At 40.6% G+C, this 23,458-nt stretch overlaps 1 protein-coding gene across 1 annotated transcript in view; it reads left to right on the top strand.

Moving 5' to 3' along the window:
- Positions 1–5,213: 5,213 nt before the first annotated feature.
- LOC133346890 (uncharacterized) overlaps positions 5,214–23,458 on the top strand; it is a 77,169-nt gene continuing 58,924 nt past the window's right edge. Inside the window, 1 exon segment of the mRNA XM_061558718.1 lies at positions 5,214–5,484. The gene's annotated coding sequence lies outside the window, so the exon portion shown is untranslated.

Genomic DNA, 23,458 nt, shown 5'->3' with positions numbered 1-23,458 from the left:
TGAAAGAACCAAAAAGTATGGTTCCCTGCAGTCACGAAAACTTCAACTCTAGATAGTATAAGCTGTATATTGGTTGTTTATGCTTGCTTTAGCCGAACCTAAACTTGGTGTCCGGAAAGGGATTAATTTCAGCCATGTCTGTCTGACTTGGCTCCCTGGAACATATTTCCGTACCCGCACACCACATCCAGTATGCACATCGCCATGGCTGCGAATACTAGTCACGTGGCACATCCCAGTCTACCAGCAACCATGAACATATTCAGTGAGAAATGTATGCTCTCCATATACTGTACAAACGAAACTCTTCCTTGCACCCATCCATTTGTTCCAGTTAAATTTAGAAGCGGTTTGTATCTTGCCAATGCAGTATCCATTATGTGTGAATGAATGTGGTATGTGACTCGGATGCCAGTTGGAAAATAACCACTGCTCGTGGCTTTATGAGGTCGGTTAAAACTCACAACTTTGCGTGGGAATTGAAACACGTATAATTTTTCCACGAATGTTTCAGTTGCGTTAATGTGGATAAACACATAAATTGTATACATAATATAATAAATACGAACATTTAAATTATTATCTTACATTCATTTGCCAATCCAATAGTGAATGGGAGCCAAACTATTCTATGTGATTGTGGGGTTTTGTTTAGCCATACTTGACCACACTGGTCGGTATGGGCCGCTGAAGAGAGGGGGTGACACCTAAGACCGGTGCATATATCACTCACCACTTATGCTAACTTTGGTCTCGAATTGCACTAAGGTTGCCAGGTTCATAAGGCCGTGTATTAACCGCTGTGCCACCAATTCCCCCCGTGCACATACAATATAATATGTAAACTTAATGACGTGCGCATGCAATCTTTAATGCTGCGCGTCGGGAGGGTAGTGTGCCCTATTCTGTCTTGTCACACAAAGCAATGAATGGGCCAGCTGCTTCCCCCTTTGTGCGATTGCTGTGGCTAAGATTTGTTTCCAGATTCTATTACCCTTCACATTTCTGCTCCATTGCCTATATACTATCTGACAAGCTGCCATGAGAAATCAAATAAGGTATTTGTTTTAAATTGCAAAGTAAATTAGCCAATTTTCTGAAATGCTCTTGTGTACGTGTCTTTCGGAAGTACTACAATACACAATAAACGTATTTTTTTTGGAGCGTGTACTACACTGTACAGTAAAGTTACATAGTATACATCGCCTGAAGACTACAGCAATATATTTCCACTGTTGAAAATGTATGAGTTTCATTCTATCTGACAATATATTTTTTATTCGAATACATTTTACATTTTATTTCCATGGTTGGTTGGTCATCCAGTGATAGTTAAAAAATAAATGTATTCTTTCATAATATGTGAATATTTTAGTAATGGCCCTCTGGTGTTGTGTTTCTAAAGCCCCTGTCAGTGAGGGCTTGCACTCATGTGAAATGCCCAACCGGCCGATGGCATTTGCTGAGCTGCATAGCACAGAACGCCATTTGTAGCTGCAGTTTATTTTAGAGCGGATGTCACTTTTAATTTGTTAAATGTTCAAATCCGTGCATTCCTTGGGGGGGTGAGTTTCCATCAATTTCTCTCTTCTGCACGACTTCTGGGCAGCGTGCTTCTTTACAGTTCTTAAATGGAGCGCTTCCCTGGCAAAATGTGAGGTTGTGTACGAACACGGCCACGATCCTACCGTTGTAGTGCTTGCATAACTGTGTGCCATCTTTTTTGCAAGCGATTCCCATTAAGAGACGATTCAGATTTACAAATTCATCAAAGTAGTAAAAATACCAACGTTGCTCTATTTTTTCTCGAAATGTTTACAAAATGATTTGTATTTGTTTTCTGGAAATTTTTGATAACGTCTTTAGTTATATGTATACAACTACACGACTGTGCCTTGTTGAGTCATGCCAATCTTTCTAAAATATCTGCTTCTTCAAGGTTTCTCATTGTCTCTGTGAACATTTTTATATGCTCGTTGACTCCCTTTATTTCACTCATCTTAAACTAGGACACCCACCAAAAAGTGGAGACTATTACTTTTCAGCAACACCATTTTTCATGTTTTCTGTGGTCTCACAGCTGGCGGCCCCTATGGAAGCATTTCATACAGCCTCAGCATTCTCTGTAGAACCCCAATTCTCATCAACCATCTACAGCTGGAAAGACCAACCTCCATTCCTCAGCTCTCCCCATTGGCTCTAATGTACAGATCCTGTGGCCCTCCTGTGATCTTCTCACAGTAAAGTTGCAAGTGTTGCCGAATGACATTTCTTCGTCCAAATAATTATGCGATTCGTATGTAATTAATTTTAAAGTGACGATATATAACAACAAAAAACCGTCAACGTGGCTTACAGTAGACGTAAGCATCAGACTGTTGTGAACTGAGTGGTCACATTCCTCAAGTGACCAGTTGGCTCCGAAATGTGAAAAGCACGGTGCGTAATCTATAGCAGATGGTGGACCAATTACCTCATGTGTTGGGGACATCTGGTCATCGAGGGAATATGACCACTTAGCTCATGATAGCACATTACTTTTGCAAAGCATAAAAAATATATGTTAAATGGCTGGCAATAAATGCTTCAGACAGCATCATAGTCAAGCCAGGAGTTGAGCCTATGGGGGCTATGAATCTTCCAATTCTCTGCAGTCTTCAAACATTGCTCTGTAACGATTTTTTACTGCGTTATCGTGTTGATGGTGAGGAAGATGGTAATAACGCAAATTGTACAAAAGCAGTCATGAATATACACACACTGGTACAAATATCCATGTGTTACACCATCAGAAATAATAGCTGAATATTGTTCTAAATTTGCTGTTAGAAATACAGTGCTGTACTTAGACTAATGTAAATAAACGTATACATTCATTGAGACGCATGAATTTGTGGGGGTAGTTTTCATTACATTACATGTGAATCGACAGTCACGAAGACCTAGCAGTTTTTTTTGAAAACCAGCCAAAATGTCAGCATGTCCGTTGATGTGTTATATTAAATAACATCGGCTTATACTATAGACGACGAAGGCAATTTTCTGTTTCACTTAATATAGTTTATTACAAACAAGTGTTATAATTTCATTAGTACACGGGTTTTCGCGTATTCTAAGGCTTAATTAACTCCAGCGTTATGTCAGGCTATTTGATTTGGAATGCAAAACCAAACGTGACTCGGTGACGTATGTCTTTGTTACAGCTCAACTCTCTTTATTGCTCCAGGGAGGAAAATGTGCCTGGCCTTTTTGAGGTAGATTGACACTGATTGTGTGGCATATATATATTTTTTAAAATATCTCCTGCAGTGATTTTATATTTCTCTCACTCGTAAACTAAGTAAAAAAATATATAAACAATCAAATAACATTTGTGAAAGGGTATCCTGTTCCTGTAGGTCCCATAGGAAGGAGGATAGGATTTGCATCTGTAAAGTATTGTATCCTTGGCATGCCTTTATTGTGTGTAAGAGGTAGTGTGGAGTTATTGTATACCGAATTGAAATATTTCAACACAAGTTAGAAATACAAATATTATTGATAAAAGTATTTTGTTATACCATAATACCATTATTTTACTTCGAAAGCACTAATACAGTATATACTGTATATTACAAGCTATTTTTGCCATTGAAAATAGTTTACTAATGTACTGTAAATTTAGAAAAAAATTTCAATAAACATAGCCATGTACATTATACATAGCGGATAGACCTCTTCATTGCCATCATCCATTATCTCGCCACGCCTTAATGAAGGCCTCGCCAAGTCATCGCCGTATCTCATGACCTTTTAGTGCAATAATTCGTGGAGCTCCTCCATGGTGAGAGCGTCTTCGCCGCTTTGGCTGTCAGTCCATATTTAGGTTCGACCAACAGCCATCATCCCTTCTCGCGACGCGTCCTCTTCCGGCATTAGAGAGGTATGTATATCAATTCTTCACAACGATCATCGGGAACAAAGTAATGGAACATTAAGAGGTCAACGAACCACGCAAACAAATAGGGGGGTTAGGAAATATTTCTCTACCACCAACCACAAAACAATATCAATCCGATTTTGTAAGAAAAAATTTTTAAACACCATTGGAATTATTTTTTTTAAACACCATTATACACAGGCTTTGTAGACTATGACAAAGCATATAACTCAGTGGAAATTGATTGCAATCATCCACTCTCTCACAAACCAAGAATAGACCTCTCTAGCCTGCATAATTAATAACAAAGTGACTTTAACTCTTCCACTTCCATGAACCACATGAATAGTTTGGTGAAGGGTGTCTAGCCCATCCATGCTGGCAGTTGTACCAAATCATGCAAACTGAATGTAGCACTGCTGTTTAACACATGGTTAGACATACGTACAGCATTTATATTTTTTTTATTAATGCTGGAAAACAGAAAAAGACATCTACTGCCTTTGTAATGGTGAAAATAATTACTTCAATATGTCTGGATTTAAAATGAACATCTGAAGAGCAACTGTAAACATATATAACCTAGATTATCATCTTTATAATAGTTATCATCATGTACAAGTTTACAATGGCATATGATACCTATGCTACTTGTGGTGTATGTAATTCAGTAATGAGTTAAGCTGATGACAAATTTCTATTAAAGTGGTGGCAATGGTGATTATGGTAGAGCAGTGGCACAGCGGTTTAGCGCATTTCACTATAAACCCAGGTTTAATTACTGGCCACGGCTAACATCACCGGCATGGTTAAGTATGGTCAAATAATTCCCATGACCAATACGGAGCGGGAAGGCCTTCATCACACAATAGCTTAACAAAGGGCTAAACACGCAGAACATTATTAATTATTGTATACTACTCAGCATTTTAATTCCAAACGCGACACTTACAAACCCAATATAAACAACACAGTTTAGATGCCGCACCACTGAGGTTCCATGAAAAGTGTGGGCAGACAGAGCGACAAATGAGCGACAAATGAAGCACCAAATGCCCCTTTTTTAATGGGAGATGTGGAAAAGAGCCTTGTTGTAGGCAGACTCCCTCTGAAAGTGCACATTGAGCTTTCTTGTGACGCGGGGTGTGCGGCGGGGGGTGGCTGAGTGGGTGGGTGAGTGGCTGGGTGGTTGGGTGGATGAGTGGGGAGGAGGGGAGGGAAGGGGAGAGGGAGGACCATGATGAATGGATGAATCCCGGGGAGCCCGCCCGCAGAGGGGTTGGCTCCGGTGCGGCCGGGCCCAGGCAAGCAGCTCGCAAACTGTGACATCCACTCCCCCCCCCCTCTCTTCTCTTTCACTCACACACATTCTCTCCCTCTCTCACTCAAGCGCACAGAAGTTAACGAAGTCCACGGCTAAAGTACAAGAGGAGCGCATGCAAAAGGATGTGCGCTTCACGCTCTGTGGCGTGAAGCGCGCGTCTTCTTCTTCTCTGAGAGGACGAGAGGAAGGAGGAGGAGGAGGTGTTTGGGGGCATCACCCACGGGCTCCGTGCTGCTGAGTGGTAAGGGACCCCCCCTCCCCCGTCCTGCCTTCCTCCCAGGACTCTGCCTGCGCTCTGTCCCCTTTGCACTTCACGTTCACCTGCGCCCCGACTCGCACGCGAACAAACCAAAAAAGCCCCATAACTCACCTGCTCTGTGTTGTTGTGATATGAAGAAGGGCCATTGCCCGAAACGTCACCTGTTGTGTTTTCTTCTTTAGGGCAGTCTCATTGATGAATGTGTTGAGTTTTATTTTTGTGTATAACATATGTTCCTTTGCAACGTATCGGTGTTATAATTCACACCTGTATATTGTCTTCACCTGGATGACACATACCTGTTCAACTCGTACACCCCCGTGCTGAAAGAATAATACACCTCACCTGTAAATATAACACACCTGTACAATCCTTGGGTGCAATAATGCTGCGTGATTGAACTGTGAAGGCTACGCGCCTTCAACTTTAAGCAATGTGTCATTGTTAAGACCTGGACGCAGACCTGCAAATACATGTTCTCTTGAGAATTGACCAATATAATGTCAATGATTTTCCGTTTTGCATAGAATTGTACTAGAGTATATTGGTGTTAGTGGTATATTGTGTTATGTACATTTGTATATGTACTTTGCAGTCACTTCGTTGTTAACAAAGTTAAAACACCGGCGGTAGACACTTCATCATGGAACAGATCATCTGCGTTGCTTGTTATCTTACGAGGTCCATATTCACTGTTAAACTCGAGTAGGCATAATACATAACGTAACTTATTCATGAATAATCTGAACTGCCTAGCTAGAGTTTGTAATTATATTGCAGAGGTGTTGCTAGCATATGTAAAATGATGACGGACAACTTAATTAACGCCCAAAGCTACGAATGAACAATTAAACCTTTACATGCCATTTACTGAGATGAACACAGTCTTAATGGAGCTTAATGCAGCATCGTTATGGATGACGCTAACATTCATCATTACTAATCGCTGCTTCATTCATTGTTATCGATCAAGCCATTATTCATATCTAGTCAGGTGGGGGGGATGTGGAGTGTTGTTGTGAGGTGACATGAGTAAGGACCATCAGGGCGAGGTGACTGGGTTAAAAGAGTGCCTTTCCTCTCCCCATTAACAACCCTTATGTTATATAATACAACATTAATAACAAGTTTCCGCCCATTGTCAATCAATAGCTAGACGAAGGCCTCTCCACGCCTTGCCCGGTCGTGTAGGTTGTTTGACCCTACTTCACCACGCTGGTCAAGACATGTTGGCTGTGGACTGGAATCGAACTCAGGTCACCGGAATGGATCATGAAGTGCGCTAACCGATAGGCCACTGCTCCCCAAGAGTGTAACTTTGATAAATTTTTGTATAATCTAAAACAATCCTAACAGTGCAATGGGTGGGTAGTGGATATGGCATGTGTAGCTGTGTAGTCCACATACAGAGCATTAGTAAATCACTCTGCTTGTTCAACACCGGTGCCACAAAAAGGCTCAGGCGAGATTTGCTAATGCAGCAGAAGTCGGCACCACCGTATGACGTGTAAATGTTAACCCCTTCATTTAACATCAGCTTAGGTTTGACGCTTTATGGAGATGGCTGCCATATAGTGGTCATGTCTTTTGAGAAAATGCACTTGCACCGACTGTCTAAAAGGGCAAAGTAAGCAATGCTTCCTCTGCCATTGTATTTTTGCTCATTGCATCATCATGGTGTTTCTGATACCGTAGTTAGGGCCTTGCCTTGAGAGTGTGTACAAAGGTTGGGTCGTATACCTAAGCATACTTACTCACATATATTTGATTTCATGTAGTCAAGGTATTACCACAACATTCATGGAAACGGGTATTTTGTTTGGTTAAGTAAGCCATATGAACTACTTTTATTATACAGTAACAAAATATTTACTATATTTGTTCAAAGTAAAACATATATTTCTGTATTAGGGATAAGGCTTTTATTCGGCACTTAAACGCAAACATGTATTTTGAAGGACGCTTTTTTTGTTACTCAGTCACGATTAGAGTCCAGTATAATGCATGCACATTTTTGTCAATTGACAGGTCACGTGTGATGGGGCAAATTGTGGGTACTTGCACCTGTTCCAGGATTTCTGGGCAGCATTGAAGAGGACAAAATATCCCCTGGATGGCATGAGCAAGCAATTTCTGACTACACAAGCTTTCTTTTTTTCCATCATGTACATGCAGTATTGTAGTGTGATGTTGGAGATGTGGAAATATGTGCTGGGGGTAATGAATAGGCCCATAAATGATCATAAATAATGAGAATTTTACGGTACTGTAATGCTTTTTTTGTCATGTCAAAAATGTCACATCTCATTACTTCAACTTCACTTGTACAAAAGAGCCATTTTATAAGCTTACAAATCAAAGGGCAAATGTTCAAAGATCACAAACAAACAACCCACCTTCTAACGAATATTTATCAGCAATATCAGTAGTAGTTTTTACCACGATTCTATTGGATAGGAAATGGCCTTACATATGACGTAAATGTGAAAGCTTTAAAATAAATAACCAAGGTGACAGGAAATTATTGACTTCTAAACAACCGTCTTACGTATTGTAGTGAAATACAGTATGCATTAAATTTGTTTTATAGTATTAAAAGTGTTATTACAGCACTTTATTTACCGTACAATAGAGGCTTAGCTAAATTAACTAACTTAAATTTCAGAATTGCCCAGTAGAGGTCTCTTTATTTCTCTGATAACTGCAGCACAGTACTGCATACCTCTGCAAGAAAGAAAAAAAACGTGTAAAAACTATTTAGTTGATATTTTTATTAATTTTATTGTACGTTTTTCTATCACAACGACAGCAATTGTTGCAAATTGGAGCTTAAATAGAACTGATTCCAATAGTATATGTTTGCAACTAGTTTGCAGACAAACACACGTGTCACTGTTGCGTAACTCAGACATGGAATCTAGACATGAAATGAAATATATGCATCGTCCATCAATGACTAAATGCTGATCGGTAGCGTGCACGCCATTCAATACTGAGCTCTTGCGTGTTTGTGGTTTGCAGTGTTGGATCCCCTCAAGTTTGCATTTAAGTTTCATATCTGATTTTTCACGACAGTTTGCGTTTGGCAAAGCAACAAAAGAAAGCTTGTTTTATGTTGGGGATAGCTAATAACCCCCGTTGCTTTTCTAACATGGTACCCTCATTACCCACGAGTTTTCTGCATCATATACGACATGGAGAGGTCAGATCCAGAGGGTCTCTTGTGTTGCGTCTGTAAAGCAACAAAGGAAACGAGCTTCTGAGTTCAAACAAAGTTTTTCCTGTTGCTATGGTGTTCAACAAATGGCACTGTCATTACAAAAACTTACAATGATCATTAAATACGATGCCCCAGTAGAGATTCAATCTATGATATATGGAACCAGGCTGGCCTGTAAAATGTATACCATATATTATATCAGCAAAGGACGGTCACCAGGGGAGATATTTGTTGGAAAGTGTGCGTGTGTTGGGAGAAGAGAGGCTTCACTATCATACATCTCGGCACGAACGTGGCAAATTCTGGCATGTGCTAGATCACTTTTATCATAAGCTGGAATGCTGCTTTTGACATATATAGTATTTCCTGGGAGTTACTCAGTTTGGGCATAGAGTACTTAATTTAGAGGCTGTGACTATTCTTTAAAATACTCCAACGGAACAAAAGACGGGTGGGTACTCACATGGGTAAGAAAGTCTACTTCGTTCAAAACGCAAGCGATATGTTTTTGTTGTGTCTTGGCGTTTATTACCAGAGAGTTTGCATACATTTCAAAACGCTCACTTACCTCTGCAAGGGAATGATGAAGCACAATGAACAGGCTCATTGGAAGTACAGCACATGTTAGAACCAGCTTACAATGTACATTGTCTATGAAAATCGGCTATGGTAGCGTTATTTATTGACACCATCATCACATATATCGCTCGTGCCAAGCTGTGATTGGGGTCAACTTTAATGTATTAACATTTTTTACCGAATCAAGTTCAACATGACTTAAAGCTTTCGTGACTGCAGGAATTCATATTCTTTGGGTCTTTCGATACAGTCTCGTAGATAAAAAACATATTAACAATAAAATAATGCAAATGAAAATAAAGTGAATAAATATATATTTTTTAAATATCACTATTTTTTTATTCACTTGATTTTCATTTTATTTTATTGTTATTTTTTTTCTATCTACGTGACTTTACTGAAAAACCCAAAGAATACAAGTTCAACATGTTGCACTCCTGTTGCCCTGGTGATCCAACCACTTCATGATGTTTTCCATCTTGACCATCATCTTACCATCATCATACCAGTGATGGTCAAGTTTACCAGTTAATGCTGTTTCATCTTCGGTGCCTTCAAAGTTGCTACAACGTTCATAAGTCGACAAGGTCGTAAAAAAATACTCATTTTGCATTCTCTCAACCCATGTGATGTTCAGCAATCTCCTTAAATAATCACGATTCTACACCAGCCAACTTCCGTTCTATCTGTCTGCCAATTATCCAGGCTTCACGGCTGTATAGCAATGTCGATCACAAGTAACATATCACCATTCTCACCATAGTCTCCATCATTATCTTCCTATTGGTCAGTGGGTGATTCATGTTTTAAAAAAATCCAGTCTTTGTCAAGGGTATCCCATTCTATTTCTTCCTTGCATCTTTCATCTCTGGTCACTGTGCATCAAAGATAAATTAACATAGTGAATTGCTTATGTATACTTGTATTGTTTTATAATTGCACAACCTCCTCAACCAAAGTGGGCATTTCTTTTGATGATAATTATGTATAGTTGGCGTGAATTATCTATATGAAACGCCATTATCTGTCAGTTAAATCACCTTTCAGCAAAAGTGTGTCTCTTACTCACAATATGGATACGTAAATGAACAAAAGTGAGCAATGTCCTGATTGCATTAGCGATATAAAACATAATGCAGCAGAATGTCAAGTAACCCCGGCCCTTCTTTTGAAATACAGATGAAGCCCCCATGGGGATGCGTTCGTAATTATGCGTGGTGAGCGAGGCACGCTTCCAGCTGTCTCAATGAAAGCAATTAGACGCAAGGCACTTGTGCATCGTTTCAAAACTAATTGTGCCAAGCTGTGATTGCAAATGTTACTGTGCTGTGGTTTCCTACCGACGGTCTATTATACCGCATGCTTTTAGATTTGTCAGCCCTTTGTCAATCCACTGCTGGATGAACACTTCCCTGTGGTCTTGCTTGGGTGTTTTCTGGCTGTACTTCACGACATTGAACAGTGCAGGTTTGGTGAAGTGGAGAGTGGTGGGGTCAGGGAAGTGGGCACGTGACCAAGTCGAATGTCACTCAGTTCAGATGTGAATCGTGCCCTGGGAATCAAACTCAGGTTGCCGGGTCCAGAGTAACGTGCGCTTGCCATTGCATCAACGCTCCACCCCACAACATGGGGATATCAACACGACTGAATCTAAATCTTTGTCTTTGATATAATTTATATGCTAAACATATGGTTCCCTATAAACACGTGCTAATAATTAATGCTATAAAACAATGCGTGTCAAATATAAAATATAATAAACATTTTAGTAAGTGGAGCTGCTCTTATGCCTGTAGATATTGTAAAATTTGATTTTAACTGAAGCTATGATGCAATTGTATAATTGCAGTGCCCTATATTTAACTCTAGAATTATATTGCAGGATAGTTTTTGTTGACATTTGTCTCATGGCTGCACATTACACAAACGCACGAGGCTCTCCAGCTTTGTTATTCCGTTGTTTATTTTAGGCAGGGGTTAGTAGGTGCTTGTGAAAGACCATTCAGAGCTGCCAAATTATCATTCTGTCTGTTTGGATGTAAAGCTTGTTAATGTAGCCTTTGCCTGTATCTCATTACAGCATTAAATTAAATGTGTCAGCTCTGTAAACACAGTTGGCACATAGTTCTGAGGGTATCCTGAAGTGCCGTTACTACGGTAATGAGCCTGTGCGGACTGCACATGTGTAGGCAGTGCTCTGTGTTGCTCCACGCAGCTTCCAACTACAATCACACGCGCAGTTGCTTCTGTGTAACATCTCCATGTATATTGCCTTTCAAAGGGCACCACACAGTGTTTTGTAGATGTGAGGCTGTGTATAAAGTTCCTCTTCATAATGTCTTTGTTGTTATAACTTTTTAAACTTCCACTCCCAAACGTATTGAAGTTCTGAGCATTAAAAGGATCGAGACAAAAAAGAGACCTCGTTTCATGCAGACGAGCTGAAATAATATTCGCTATGAAGTCACAATTTGTGCTGCAGCTCTGACTTGATGAGGCAGCAAGTTCAACGACTGTTGCTGCTATCATCTTTGCTCTTCGTACATACGATTCCTCTATTTAATTTTGGAATCGAGGTGTGGGGGGGTGGATGTAGCTATGGATATTTTTTTTTGCTCCAGTATTTTAATTGAGAAGGAGCCTCCATGCATTTAATGTCCATTGCTGGTTTTAGAAATCCTACAAGTTGAAGGATCTGGATATGAATTAGTAGTCACTGATTAGAGAGATTAATATTGTTCAAATCGCTGCATTGCCATGATGATTATTACATACAGTATTCCACCAATGATTTTGTGTTTTTGTTGCCATCACTTACTGTATTACATCAATGACCGTGGTTTCAAGTTCCACTTAACAACGCATAAGCTGTGTTCAAAGACCGTCTTTGAACACAATTCTTGAATCTCTGTCGGCTATCGGAGCCCAACAATAAATGTGGCCGTGAGAACATTTAGAAGCTTTGGCCGCTCTCATAGCTTCCTGCATGAATGACGTGGCTTAAATTAGGCAGACAGCTGGGATACTTCTGACCCATTCGGTATCGGAAAAGGGCAACGGGATAATCATATCTTCACCCGACTTTGAGAGAATGTCGACAGCAGCGTTCCCGAAATCGGTGTTCCCAGCTGTGGTGTCCGATCAAGGAGTTCTTAGCGTGACGCGTGGTTTGTGGTGCGGAGTGGGTGCAGCTGCAGCCGGCCAGAAAGAATGATTAAAATGAGGGACCTCATCTCCGTTCCCAGCCGGCCTTCAGGAATCTCAGACATTATACACAGCTTCAAGCTGGCCTGCCCTGACCATACAAGGAAACGGCATGCCCATGTTGGCTGGAACGACTGCTTGAAAGCAAACAGAATGACAACGGGGAATAGTGAGCTTTGCTACAGAAAGTCGCGCTTGAAATCTGTCACTTTTATTCGACAATTAGTGATTTAGTGATACAGCAATAGGCTTACATAGCTTTGGGTGTATTTCGGCGTGAATTATGGTGGAATGCACATCAGGGAATGAAAGAAGAGTGCACACTGAAATGTGCGTGCGATGCAAGTGTTTTTTCTGGCACCTGAGTCGGTGAATGATGCTAAATCGAAGTTGTGTTGTAACATCAGAATCCAAGTTTCATATGGCACAACATCTTTTGCCCTTTTCACGTGCACAAAGGAGAGACAAGCAACCTGCATCTCCCGCCTAACAGCCCAGGTCTGGCTGCTGCCTCGACATTCTAGGTTTTTATTGTGTGTGTGTGTGCTCGGCGTGTCTTTGATTAATTAAAATGACCGTTTTTGTTAATGCTGACCTGCGGTATTATTTTCAGGTATTTAATTTACGATTGTGCTGTTACAGTCGAGCACTCTTTGAGAAAGGAAAACGATCGTTAAAGCAGCTGCTCATATTTTTTTTTTATTGTGATAAAATATTGTTCATTCCAGCCACCCATTTAACATTTATACACAATACATATAGAAATTCTTGAGTAAATAATCACTTTAGTCTTACCACAAATATTTCTTAAAAAATGCTAAGTTACTGATACCTGCGTTGACTGAGGTTTTAAAAGCTCGTGTTAGAACTGACCATAATTGATCCTTATGGCGGTACCCCGTGGTACCAAATAATACAATATGGCCGAGGCAATGAAATATGTTATTTCTGGGACACTTTTTTTCCAGGGGTGTACTTCACTCCGTGACTGGGGTACACCAATCAATCCGAAATCAGTGCTACTCCGCGATGTCGAAACGCAGCGAGGACGATTGCACTCAAACCCTGAACGCTCGCGGTACGCACCGTAGTAGTGCATCGTAGTGTACAGCTCGTCGAGATGAGTCGATTGCCGCATCGCCGACCATCAACAGACTAAAAACTACTGCATCACGGACATTATGCGAGAGCCGGGGTACTGCCATAAGGTTCAATTAGCCACTGTTGAGTCTTTAACACAATTCACTATTTACTTTAACGGACAGGGCCCTCATTGCTTAATGTACCTGTATGCGTTTTCCATGCAGGTACTATGTTGAGAGGTCCCTTACTGTGGACTTTAGGGGAAATCACAGGGCATGATGCCACAATGAAAGATGATGCTGTAGCATTCTAGTAATTCTTTTTTGTTATTCCATCGGGTTATTTTTTAAGTATAGGATTACATGTGAAAATAAATTAGTCTCATTGCCTTGCCAGGCCATCAGTGGGGATGTTTGAAATATGTGCTGTAATTTTTTTTTTTAGTTGGTAGAGTTTTTCGGGGGGAATTACAACACTAGCCTTTTTAATAAAGGCCACAATGAGACTTGCATTTGGGTCTCGAATTCAAGCACACAGTCGACACACACAGGACGTTAATGAGATGATATTTGCAGGCAGACGTCTTTATTCTTCATGCTCATTGTGCAATTGTTTTGTCTTATTATCATGTGAACAGTTTCTAACGATCAGGTAGCACACACAAGTTGCCCAAAGAAATACGTGTGGACAAAATCTAGTACTAGTTGCATATTTCACACAGTGATAACATGAAACCCCTTTGTAAAAAACTACTGCTGGTTGAAAGGCTCCACACATGTTGTTTTTGACTTTACTTATGGGCTGGTGAAATGGAGCAGCCCCAGCACTCATTCAGATATAACCCGCCACTGATGTTAGCCATGATCAGGATTCGAACTCATTTCACAGGGTTCAAAGCCTAGTTTGCTCAGCGTTAGACGTCACTCTTTGATTGCTCTCTAAATATTTAGTTTCATGTAAAATGAACAAATGTTGGAGTTTGACATGTCTTACATAGCAGCTCAGTGGCACTCACCCATGCCTGGGAGACCTTAGTTTCGTACAAGTCTGGGTTAGTTTATTGTTATGTGAAGGCCCAGGGGGGTTTTTGTGGCCATTCACATTTTCTCACAGTGCACAAAACTGATGTAACTGGATTCCGCAGTGGTTTGATTAAATCTGGTGTATTTAATCATGTCTGCATTATCCATGGAGCCACGAGGAGCCACTGGGAGCCACAGGCCCTGCAGTACACTGTGCATAAAAGACGGCACACATTGCTATACAAACAAAAATTGCCTAACAACATTGTTTAGAGGAAAAAAAACGTGGTTTAAATGTTTGCCCTGCCAAAGGAATTTTTATTGGAACAGATTCTGCGGCTATTGTGAGGAAGTTCCCTTTGCATGATTGAGCCTTTAAGAGCTGCATAGCTTTGCAATGGTGGGAAATTGTGTTCATGTACGCTGAGAATGTGTAAGCTTACGTATAACAATCACGGCTACATTCTGGATAATGTCTGTTCAAAAGTTTGAGTTAATCACAAAGTCATTGTAATTGGTATATTGTATATTGCTACATTGCAAGTGGAATATAATGTATGTGAAAGGAACATGTTTTCTTTACGTCATTTATTTATTTTCAGAATAAAAAAAGCCTCTTGATTTGTCCCACTCCACCATTCATCACATTACTGGTTTCTTTATTAATATTGTTTGCATGATTGAGCCCTTTCCTGCACTTTTGCCTTGGAAGGCGTGCTGGCAATATTTCATGCGCGTCTTTGGCTCAGTCTCGCGAATGGTGAGACGGTTTAAAGACATGCCAGTGCAGCACATGCTGTATATATACACCACAGCCATGTCATAATAAGATTCTTTGACATATTCGCATGCAGTATTCAGCTTTGGTACTTGGGCTTGAACTAAGGAAATGTGTATCTTTTATTTCCCCCTCTTCAGTGGTTTACAATGATTAATTATGCCAGAACAGTATGTTGGCTCGAAGCCATGAGATAAATGAGATGGTAGTATTGGAGAGGTAAAATGGCTGCGCCGAAGTCGAAAGAATGTGAATTCTGCCATCCCAGGCAGGAGATGGAGTTAGCAGTTTTCCACACTTCCTTTCCCAGTGCTTTGCCTGGCCAGATAGACTCTTACATTGGCAGACCATAACGTGCTGATTGGTATTCATCATGGCCACGGTTTAACGCTCGTGTACATTCACCAGCTGACCAAAGGGCTCCATTATGGGCATTTACTAAATATGCAGAATGTTTTAGAAGCATTGATGAAATGACACATAATTGGCTAATGAGCTCCATAATAACGCGCCTGCATGTAAATTGGCCCCAACCACTCTCTGATTTCATTGTGGCCGCCGATTGCCCCGTGCTTCATTTGTGGACCAGTAATTGAGAGTTGGTCCATACAACTGGGAGTCTCAATGAAGCCAGACCATTGTTGAACCGTTGAGAGATCTTGCCCCCCCCCGCCCCCCCCATATTGAGCGCATGTCTGCCCAGTTTGCACTGTGGCTTCATTGTCCAACCAGACTGAGTGCATTCTATTTGCTGCAGCCAATTCTTAATGGTCACAGCTTGAGTCCCTAAGTCTCGCATTCATTAGGTTGTTAAATGGCATCTACACGATGTTGTCACGAATGTATATAACCTCGTAACTTACTTATAACGTCGTATATTTGTAGAAATATTCAGACTACGTACTTGTACGCTTCGCTTTACTTTCGTTCGATATTTAAACCTCCAGAGTATAGATGACGACTGAGGAGATGACAGCGATTATTGTGTTTAAGATGACACCCAACACCACACACACCAACACCACGTGCTGTTTGTTGGACATTGTGCACATTTCGGTATAATTGGTAACGAATGTGTTTTTAAATGCACAGTTTCCGATTTGTGCACGTCCAACAACCATGACACCCATGATCAGCCGATAAATGACTCCTATATTGGTCATATTATGGCCAGGTTGTAATTGTCAATCATTCACAGCCTGTGCCAGTATCATGATTTTTTAAGTTGCTGCCAGTTTTATGGGGACACAAAAACAGTAGACGATCACAGGACAATATGGCTGAATTCTAGCGCATCCGACGCCCATGCTCTATTCCCAGCGAGGTATGGCCAGTTGTGAAAATCGGTCTCCTGTATGTTACCCACTTGGGCCAAGAATAGTTTGGGTTCTGAGAACCAGGGTAGCGAGTGATTTAGATGCCCTCTAGGATGTATGCTACCCAGGGGAGCGGCGCCTGCATGGGAACACCACTCGTCTTCAGCAGAAATATTTACTATAAGAAATACTCTAAAATAAAAAAAATCCCAGGGTAGATGGCGCCTTATATGGCTAGCTGCAGTGTCAAGAGCAGAGCTCTACATTTCTTTGGAGTCAATGTTATAGCACCACATCTGACAGGAAGGTTACATACACAAGTTTGGAGCAGTGCCCTTGGGAGATACAGTGTATGCAAGCTGTGCTTGAATAGTGGAGCACTCCAACTAACTAGAGTGCAGCATATGGTTTTAGTTCAGTGGCAAAGTGTTTGTTAAAAGGTTTATAGCTCACAAAACTGTTTGTGTGCTCGAAACATGATTTTGCGTGACACAGACGTACCGGCATTTCACTGACTTGTCACCACCGCTGTCCTAGTATTGTCGAAATCACTTGTTTTTGGGAAATGGGATTGTTCATCAATGCTCGGTCATTTCAAGAGCACATCATGTACTTGGGCAAAAGTGAATATTTTACCCATATATAGACAACACTAAGGCTGGACCATCTTATCCTATGTTGAAACACCCATTATTTTGGCATTGATTAAAGAGCCATGTCCAACGCTCAAAAATGTAACAGAAGTCCCAAAAGTGCATCCCTATGAGTAATGTAGCTCCAGGAAATACACAAGTATATATTTTTGTATTATTTAAATATGCTGAAACATAAAATAAAATCTCGATACCTTTACAATTAACTGGATTGTGTGTAAAATTGCATCGATTGTGGCAGAGGCGGATGTGTGACATAAACATGGCACAGATGGGCTGACAGATGTTACATCTGTCACATACAAAAAACCCTCGCTCTCTCCCCAGCATAATTCACAGGTGTACAAGCCTTCTGGCTCAATTGATATCCCTGGTGATACGGAATGATTTAATACCTAAAACAAACACAACAATCGCATGTTACTTATTTAGAGATTTGTATTATTATTATTAAACAATGCTACATCGGTTGCTGTTAAATACTTTAACTACATTGCAATTATGTGTGCTTATTATGTTGGTAATTGTATTTTATTTAAAACCTGTATTTACCATTGTTAGGAATTACATGGATACCATGTATGGGAAGCGCAGTCATAATACAATATAACACTCAACTTATAGAACACCTCATCTTTTGCTGGACTATTATACAAACATCATCATAATAATCATTATATTTGGTCATTATCTATATGCTTCTAGCTGAAGGCCTCCCATGTCTTTGCCATCCTCTCATAGTCCTGCTGCAATACCACAATCCATATTATATAACCTTCCTTACAGAGTACTATTCATCCAGCAGTGGCTTGATAAAGGGCTGAAAAGTATTGTAATTACTTTTTATCAGGTATGTTGTGTGAATGCGAGCTCAGTATGTTATTTAGCAGACACATTCTGTTTGACATTTACATATTTTCCAATATCTCAAGGGGTTACGCAGGATAAATATTTAAATAAATAAAATAACAGTTCCAAAGCATTACCTATACTTTCATGACTTTTTTGCCAAAAATATTTACTTCTGCTGTAAAATTCTTTGGAACATTTTTTTTCTTCCTTTTATGTCTGGCTACTGTTGGCAAATTTTGCCTGAGAAACTTTGTGTACTTTCGCGGGAGTATGGCCCAACGGCTGTTTACCACTCAATATGAACTGCAATCTGGACACAAAGGGGTTCCTGGGCTGCCTCCGAGAAACCATGGCTCATCATTCAACAGTAGATATATTAAAGGCTCGTTTGAAGCATTACCAGGCAGGAACACTTACGGAACACTTAACATGAGGCACATTCTACTGTGCCATGTATGCCTCATTACACAATAAGATTATTTGGGCTTTATAAACACAGTGGTCACAGTTTTTGATACAATTAGAGATTACTATGTCGGAAAAGGTCTAATAATGAGTTTATACTGTTACGCGTGGAGTGGTGCTGCAGTGGATAATGCAATCGCCTATGATTCTGTAAATGTGAGTTTGATTCCTGGCCATGGCAAATACTAGTGGTGAGTAATATGTGAGCTGATCCTGCCCCCTTTTCACTAACAAGCATGAGGTATGGTCGAACAACCCCAATCACTGACACATTGTGGAGATCCAGCAGTGGATTTCAAAAGGCTTTAAATTATGCACATTTACTTTACTGGTATTGTTTTTAGATTATATTAAACGACGAACATTTGTTTAATACTCAAAATGTTTTCTTCTTAAATCATAGTTCCCTTAACTTATCCGTTAAAATAAAAATCTTCCAAAATAGTAAAAAATTGTTTATATTTTTAGTGCTGCCAGGAATGTTAAACATTACCCTCCTTGGAGTATAAGTCTAAAAATGCTATCGCCAAGGGATATGCGCAATACCCACGCTACCTCATGTTGGTAAGACTCACTGTTCCAGAGATCTGAAATAACCAGGTCTTAAGACTACAGCCTTGAAAGCTCAATGCCCTCCTGAGAATTCTCAAAGTCTATTTCAAGCATCGAATCAGTGCTTCCAGGCAATGTGCATTTGTTTCGTCAATTTATAATGATTAAGTGATTCCTGTTTTGAAATACCCCAGTTGTTGTTGGTAATTGATATCCAGTGGAATACCTTGCAGTATTTTTGTAGCCAGCAAATGGCCCTGATGTATGGAACTTGCAATCCTCCTTTGGGACTCAAGCTGTGCAGAGTGCAGTCTCGAGACACAGGTAAAGCAGGCAAGACTGAAGAGCAAGGTGCACTGCCCCTGAGGTAAAGAAGTCTTAGATCCAAACCACTGCCTTAGCTTTTTGTGGCTCTGTTAAGACCGCAATATCAAATATCCCACCTTTTCTCTATTTTTTAAAATCTGTAATGCCGGTCTCAATTGGTGTCCGCTAACAATATTTACCTCAATAGTCCGTAAGGCTGAAAGAAAAATCTTTTGTTTTTATTCGCTTTGTTTATATGGTAGAGTTACCCAGGGTCACGAGTTTGAAATAGGTCAAGTAAAGGAAAGTGCAAGATGCCGACATTCATTCTTTAGAAACAATCGCTGCATTATGGCTTCAGGGTTATACCTTCAATGGTGTCTTTGTTTAAAGGTTGATAAATTAATTACATCATAAGTCGTGACCCACATCTTATTGAAAATATGGACTTTTTTTAAAGACACGCGTGAATGTGCCTTCATAACCATTCCAACAAAGTCATTTTAAACATCTATATTGCATCGCAGCCTCATTGGGGGGGGGGGGTGTAGTGGCACCTTGGGGAGGCGTTCATCCTGCAGCAGGATCGATCAAGGCTTGCTGATCACGACGATGATGATTATGACATTCAAGGGTTATTTTTAAAGTCCTGACACATCAATACAGATCCATTTTACAATTCAAGCTAAGTGTTTTAACCCTGCATATAAATCCAAATGCCAATTGGTATGCCTCACACTATCCTTTCCACGTTTCAGCGGTGTCACCAATATATGTGGAATTCCCGCTGAAGGAAAGCGCAACAAATAAGTTATCAGTGGGTAATTTAATCCCTCAATGCATGGCCAGGGGGTGAAAGGGTTAAAAGGCATGCATTGACCTACACGCAGTCGTGGCGGTTTGTTTAGGTTGAGCTGTTGTGTGTGAAACTCCTAAAGGTTATAGCAGCCCAGGCTGCATTTCTGAGATGGCAGAGGCCATTGTCGGCTATTGTCACAGCTGTTGGGGACGATGGCTCCTTTACAAATCCATGTTCTGTACCGGCTGGCCTGGGTATAAAGGAGTTGCGATCCACTCCTTTTGAACAAACATTTAGAAAGTGCACATTAACTGTGACTCCTGAGTGTTGTTGTCTTTTGGTCTGTAGCAAAATTTACTTCCCGAAGAATTTACATTTACAACTGTTAAAGTTCGGTACAACTGTCTGTGTTTACTCACAAAATGTGAATTATATGTGTGAATGTCAGTATTGGAATCCTGAGGGAAAAGTGGACTCTAAACTTTATTAAAATTGTGGAGTTGAGGAAATAATTAATGGGGTTATAATAAGTAAACACACAATGGAGCGACTTTTAGACTACATGACTAATTTTGAATTCTAACAGTATGGGGCATTCCCTGATATGCTATATAAATGAATACTCTACCAATTTAAAGAAACCAATTGTACGAGGTTCCATTAGATTTTGATAACACCGACCTAGACACGTTGCATAGTGTGTAAACATGTGCTATCTAGAATTAGGACCACTAGCTGTGGGAAGGAGACATTGAAGGTGGCATAACATTTTTTTTATAAGATAAGGATGCAGCCTTGCAATGGCTCACCCACACCACTGTTGGCAAAAGGGCCTCCACTAGAAAGCCCCTCTCGAGGATATGTGGTCCGTTCTTCTATTACTACACAGACATCTTGCAAGGAGGTGGGAGTATCCACACTTTACTTCACCGCACGTGACCTGCCGATGATCGACTGTGTTTCACCCATTTATACTGCTGGGTGGTCCGAAGTGGGAAGGCGATTTAATAAACTCCCGCATTGTTTCGACTGTTGTGCCAGCGGTGGTGGTGGTGGCATAATGTTCAACTTTCCCATTGCTCAGCTAGCTACTTGCCATGCTGCTGCTACCGAGACGAGGAGGAGGAGGAAAAGGTAAATGAGAATCGTGGTGGTCTGCGATGTCTGTTCTCGAGAGCGTGCAAAGCAAGTGTGCAAGCATCTGTGTGCCCGTGTGGGAAGCTGCTGTCATTTTTGCACCATTGGCACCACAGGGGAGACCTTTGTGAAAACGACTGCCTGGTTCTGAATTGTTTGGACGCGCTCAGCTGAGAATTTTCATTCGCAGCTAAAAAACTGGCTGTGATTATTTTCGTGCAGCTTTCCAACTGTGTCGGCTACCCTTTGTAAAGGCTGCACGTAGAAAAATTGAGGTTTGAAAGTGTCGGATGTAAGTGTGTTGACGTGTTTGTGAAATATATTTTCTCCAAAACATTTTCACCACATCCCCCCCCCCCATATCTGTTAATACATTGTAATATGTTTTGGTATTTATACTTCCTGGATCAAAAACGCAGAGTATAATGGAAGAAAGAGGATACATGCACGCATTAACTATTTCTAAAAAAAAACAATTAAACTACATATGGAGAGGAAATAGCTAGGTTTCAAATACCAGTACGTTTCATATGGTACTGTATATGTTTCTTCACTATAATTTATACAGTGCTTGGAATGTCCTAGCGGGACCTTTCTTTGCTTTTAAATCTCCTTGATCTGAAGAAATCCTACAAAGTGGCGTGGCAGAAATGACAGATTGTGCACGCTCTACCAACCTCAATTGCCCAGGCACGCACGGGGAGGACACAATGGGCAATATGCTTTGTCTGCTTACAGCAATGCTTTCGCTTCCGTGTGTGTGTGTCCACAGAACTTGTTAATACATACAGTGCTACTTCGGGGGAAAGTAAATAATGATGCATGTACTCAGTACAATGAATGGCAACCAGCTGTAACGCACGTACATAGCTGCATACATCGAACAGAATTTAATCACAATGTGTGCTTAATTCAAGTACAGCACAACGAACGTGAGGTGGGGAGCGATGGCCAAGTTCGGTTCCCGACCCGTGGCTAACAATGTTGAGTCAAATCGGAATTGGCCCACGTGCGCGTTTCGCCTTCACCAGCCCTGCACTGACACAGCTTGGCAAAGTACAAATCCCCACGAGCAACGCGGTGGGTGAACGGGGAGGCTCTCGTCCCACTGTGGATTTGACAAAAGGTCTGCCAGTTATTTCAGTTAACTATTAACAGGTTTGGTGATAGCTAACATTTCCGGTTTTTTTAAGCCCCCCCATCCCCCCACCACCACAATTGTGTTGTAAATATGTAATACAATAAGAGCGCATTTGTAAAGTTAATTAAAAAGTTAATCAAAAAGTTTAATTTTCGATTTAAAGCTTTCGTGACTGCAGCAACGTCTGTAAAGACAAACTCAACAAAATTCTTTGGACACCGTGACAGATGTACAGCTGGGAGCTCTAAGTTGTCACCTCTTGTCCACGGGAGTGTACTGCTATTTTTTCCTCCACATTCCAAATACTCATGAACGGAATTTGCGAACCATCTTAATGAAGGACCCTCCTAACTAAACGAGTCTTGAGACTCAAGTGCGTTTTCCCTGGGTAAAGGGCATTATTAATGTGCTAATATATAAAAGAAATGAAAATAACAATAGGTTTTACCCTTTCTGGCAAAAAAACAGGTGTTAAGATCTTCTTGGTTCTTTCGGTAAAGTCACGTAGAATGGAAATAATAAAATAATAAAAATAGAACATAATAAAATAATTCTCACGACGTTTCGGCCACAACGCAAGCAGCCGTCCTCAGGTGAAGAACAGGTCTGTCAGAAAGACAGCGTCTGAATGAACACCATCAGGCTGCCAGACGCTGTCTTCCTGAGGGCGGCTGCTTGCGTTGTGGCCGAAACGTCGTGAGAATTATTTTATTATGTTCTATTTTTATTATTTTATTATTTCCATTCTACGTGAATTTACAGAAAGAACCAAGAAGATTAAAAATTTAACAAATCGATCTACCAATAAGAAGCAGGTTTGTGAGAAGATTTCCAGTTTGACCTCACAAA

Source organism: Lethenteron reissneri, chromosome 25 (assembly GCF_015708825.2).
Source record: "Lethenteron reissneri isolate LAM-NWPU_2019-01 chromosome 25, ASM1570882v1, whole genome shotgun sequence".
NCBI classification, from domain to species: Eukaryota; Metazoa; Chordata; class Hyperoartia; order Petromyzontiformes; family Petromyzontidae; genus Lethenteron; species Lethenteron reissneri.
The sequence above is the reverse complement of the archived record's forward strand: the minus strand, read 5'-3'. Positions and strand labels throughout refer to the sequence as shown.